Here is a 4,922-nt window from a genome sequence, read left to right as displayed (position 1 = left end):
AAAAAAAAAAAAGAAAGGGAGGGACATGATAAACTCTGGTTTTGGAAAGAGAACTCCGGCTGCTGCGTGGACCATGGGCTGGGTGTCGGGGACCCGGCTGGCAAGATGGAGCAGAGACACCTGGGCAGGAGAGAGTGGTCCGGAGCAGAGTGCCGGCAAGGAGGACAGAGCACCGGGGAGGGGTCAAAAGGTTTCCCACTCTTTACTATAAAAATTCCCACCCTACTGAAAAGTTGAAAGAGCAATACCGTGAACACCATTATCTCCACTTAGATCTAACAATCATTAACACGTCTCCTCTTTGGTTTTCTCTTAGGAGATAGCAAGGTAGGTGGGTTTTCTTTTTCTGAACCATTGGAAAGTCAGTTGCTGACATGGTGACACTTCGCTCCTGAGTTCCTCAGCTGCGTCTCCTGAAAAGGAGGACATTTTCCTTCTTTTTGTTTTGTTTTTTATGGAGACAAAGTTTTGTTCTGTCACCCAGGCTGGAGTGCAGTGGCGTCATCATAGCTCACTGCAACCTCCAACTCCTGGGCTCAAGCGATCCTCCTGCCTCAGCCTCCCGAGTAGCTGGGACTACAGGCATGCGCCACCACACCCAGCTAATTTTTCTATTTTTTTGTAGAGAGTGGGGGGGTGTCTCACTCTTGCTCATGCTGGTCTCTGACTCCTGACCTCAAGGGATCCTCCTGCCTCGGCCTCCCAGAGTGCCGGGATTACAGGCGTGAGCCACCGCACCTGGCTGACGTTTTCCTCCTTAATGATAAGACCGGTGTCACACCTTGGAAATCCAACAAGAATGACACCTGCTGTCCAGTTTGTGTTCAGATTTTCCCGATTGTTCCAAGATTGCCTTTTATGGTTGGGCTTTGTTTGTTTTGAAGGCTGGGCTCCCACCCAGCGTTCTGGCATTGCATTTGATCATGTCTCTTTAGTCTCCAGGAGAGAATGTGAAGGGCTGGATGAGTCACTGGATTTCGGGGGTGGAGGGCAGGGAGGATCTGGTTTGGGCAGCCAGTTGGTGCAATGCCTCAGATGCGGAATTCCAGAGTGGGAACAGGTCTCAGGGGAGAGAATCGTTTTGGAAGAGCTGGGTGTGCGTTGTCTGGTAGGCAGATGGAGACTCAGGTGGGAAGCCCGGGAGATGACAGTGAGATACGGAGCGAGGGCTGCATTAACTTCCTGGGGCTGCCACAACAAATGACCACAGACAGGGTGGCTTAAAACAACAGAAATGTATTGTCTCAGCTCTGGAGCTGAAGTCCAAAATCAGCAGGGCCGCGCTTTCTCCAAAGGCTTAAGGGAAGAATTCTTCCTCGTTTCTTCCGGCCGCTGGTGGTTTCCGGCAACTCTTGGTGTTCCTGGTTGCAGCTGTAGCGCTGCAATGCCTGCCTTCATCCTGCGCGTGGTGGTCTTCTCTGTGTGTGTTCACATGGCCGTCTTCTAAGGACACCAGTCATTGGGTTTAAGGCCCACCCTGCTGCAGTGTGACCTCATATTAACTTAACTAATTATGTCAGCAGAAACCCTATTTCCAAATAAGCTCACATTCTGATGTTCCAGGTGGACATCGAATTTGGGGTGTTGGGGGAGACATGCTATTCAACCCAGTAGATGTCATGAGCATCACCATGGTAACTGCAACTTCAGGAGAGGAAGAGGAAGCGACTGCCCCAGGAGAGCAGTCGGAGAGAAGGGCTTGGGAGGGATCCGTGAGTGACCCCAAGGTTGCAGGGGTCACCAGAGGGCTCTGGGCCCTGAAAGGAACCAAGGAGTTCAGTCAGAGCTGGGAGGGGAGGAGGCGTGGGGTGGACAGGGCCAGGTGTCGTGGGATGTCCAGTGGCGCACAGGCCAAGCTGCACCCTCTGGATGCCAGGTCAAGCTGGCCGGGGACTTCGGCGAGAGTGGCGTCAGGGGGACTGCTTGGGGGACGCCAGATGGCGTGGGATTTTGTTTTCATATTGCAGGTGCTGGTCTCACAGACCTCTGGACGGCAAGGGGAACAGTGGCTCTTCTTACATATCGGTCTTGTTGTTGTCTGTTCTTCCCATCGGACTGCAGGTCCCTCCAGACCAGGGGCCCATGCCGACTGTGTCCACTGTGACTCTCCCAGCCCCCTGTGGGCCGTCAGGCCTCCCAAGAGCATCTGTGACCCCAGCGGCCTTAGCACATCTGTCCCAGGACAGCCACCACCTACATGGGGAAAGGGTCCCTTACAGGGCAGGAAGATGCCGATTTCAGCCAATTTCAGCCAATGGCAGCTGGCACCTATCAGCCGCCTCCTTTGTGACAGGTGCTGCACTTCACACGTGTGGGCTCACTCATCAATCCTACGGCAACCTCCGGGAGTACTAGAGTACTGTAGTGCTAACAGCACGGCAGGAGTACCATCGTTACTCCTACATAGCAGATGGGGAAACCAAGGCACAGAGAGGTCAAGTTGCACAGGAAGTGCATGAGCCAAGGTTCAGACTCGGCGATTGGGCCCCAGAGACCACAGTGCCTTGCAGAGTGCACAGCTCCAGACTGACCACTGACGCTTGCTTGTCGTCCAGTGGGCTCCAAGATCACCGGCGGACCTCAGGCCAGGCCCGTGGATCGGCTCCTGGAGCTCCCGCAGCTGTGGCAGGCCTGGCCTCACCTGGGCCTGGCTCTGTTCTCCGCTCTTCGCTTCCTGGGGCCGAGAGAGGATGCAGGGGCCTGAGCTCTGTGGGTCCGATGGGCAGATCTGAAGCCAGGGGCTTCCAACCTCAGTGTGGCCGAGGCTGTTCTCGTGTTGAGAAGACACTGTCCTTCCTGCCGAGTCCCCGCCAGGCCCGAGACCTTGGCCCTGCAGGTCAGCCTGCTGCCTGCTCTCCGCCCTTCGTGTCTCCGGCCTGCTTCATTCCGCCGAAAGCCCTGGAGAGACGCGCCTGGCCTTCCCGGCTCCCGGCCGCAGCGGTGAGGCTCTCTGCTTGTTTGTTTCAGTTGTTATTAGAGCTCGTCATTATCGTTCTCACGAGCGAGTGGAGCCCGTCAGCCCTGGGTTCCTGCCTGGCGGGTGGCTGGGAGCCCGCAGCGTCTTCTCCCACACACGCCGGAGCCTGAGCTCGCACAGCCGGGAGGGAGGGGCCCGCCCGCGGCCGTGGGAAAGGGGGGACGGAGGGGCGCCCCAGTTATCCGTGCTGAGGGAGTCGCGGCCATGCCAGCCCAGCCAGGGGCTTCCCCCTGCTGTTCCAGGGTGTCCCAGAGGCCCCAGGCTGCTCCCGGAGAGAAGGGGGTGGGAGGAAGGGACTTCCTTCTTCCCTCTGGCAGAACCTCTCGTCCCTGAGGCAGAGTTAACGTGAGCAGCCGCAGGTCTTTGGGAAGCAGAGGAGGGGACGCCCCGGCCTCAGTGGACACTTTACTCCCAGCCTTGTGCCTGTTTGTCCCTCCTCCTGGAACCCTCTGACCTGCTCTGCTCACATGCTCACTCTTACCCGGCCCTCCCATCTCACCTTCAAAGTCGCTTCTTCCAGGAAGACCTCCCTACTTCCCCCAGAGCTGAGGTGGTGCCTCCCTCCATCCCGCATGCTTCTAGAACACCCCACCGCCTCCTTTCTGCCTTTCCCATGATGGAATTTAGCTTTCCTGAGGGTGGAAGCCATGCCTTTCTGCCTACCCTGTGTCCTCAGCATCTGGCCTCACGGAGCATCGTAGGCTTGCAGTGTTTGGAACAGGAATTGGCCCCTTGCCAGAACCAGGCTCACCCACTCACTGCCCGAGGTCCTGGCTTCTCCCTTCCCCACCAGGACCAAGACCAGCCAGAAGTGAACAAAGAGCACAGGGAGTGGAAAAAGAGACAAGCCAGAGGAAGGGGGCTCACAGAAGAGGTGACTTTAGGCCTAAGAACTGAGTGACTAGGAGACGTCAGCAAAGTGAAGGGCTGGGTCAGAGTGTTCTGGGCAAGGAGAGCAACATGTGCAAAGGCCCTGGGGCAGGAACTAGCCTGGCAGGTTTGAGGGCCACAAAGGAGGCCAGTGTGAGCAGAGTTGAGTGAGTTACAGGTTTTATTCCAAGTGTGTCAGAAGCCAGGGAGGAACATGATCTGACTAAGCCAGGATTGCTGTGGGGAGGTTGTCTCCATGCCAGGATGGCTTAATGAACTGCGGCCGAGAGACGTGGCTCTGGGAGGGTCAAGCCTTCCACCAGCTGCCTTCACCATCATTTGGAAATGTTCACAGCAGGTACAGCAAGGGGAGCGTCCAGTGTCTGGGGCAGCAGAGCACTTCTCACCTTCCAGTTGCTGGAGTTAATATTAGATGGTGAGAAGTAGGGCAGGGGCAACCTGTTCCTCAGCCACCCACAGGGAGCATTCTGGCCTTTGAGCAAAGGCAACACGGCCGTCCCCTTCCTGGGTTTAAGTTATTTACACAAAGCCGTAAGACATGTTGGAAGAGGTATTGGGTTATGACAAAAGCGGCCATTCTTTTTCTTTCTAATTGTAAAGAAATTGGGCTGCCATAGGAACCAGCCATGTGCCTGGATACGTGAGACTGACCGGGTGCCCGCCCCAGCCAGGCACTCTGCCCTCTCCGCTGCTGGAAGGAGGCACCCTCATGGCCCCCACTTGACCAGGGAGGAAACTGAGGCTCGGAGAGCTTTGGAGCCCGACCTCAGCCATAGGCGGGCACGTGCAGATGAACTCAATGCCTGACCCCCAACCCTGCGCCCTTTTAGAGACCCTCTTACTATGAATATTTCATCACACAAAAGAATAGAGGTGATGTTCTGCAAGGTGAAAATAATGATCATGTAACACAGACACCTACACACTATCACCTGCTTAAGAAATAAAACGTGCTAGGGCCAATCGTCCCTCCTGTTTCTGCTGACGGACCACATCCCTGCCAGGCCACCCACGGGCACCCGAGACTCCAGATTTTGCCTGTATCCTCCCTCTG

The sequence above is a fragment of the Propithecus coquereli genome, unplaced genomic scaffold (genome assembly GCF_000956105.1).
Source record: "Propithecus coquereli isolate 6110/MARCELLA unplaced genomic scaffold, Pcoq_1.0 Scaffold120, whole genome shotgun sequence".
NCBI classification, from domain to species: Eukaryota; Metazoa; Chordata; class Mammalia; order Primates; family Indriidae; genus Propithecus; species Propithecus coquereli.
The sequence above is the reverse complement of the archived record's forward strand: the minus strand, read 5'-3'. Positions refer to the sequence as shown.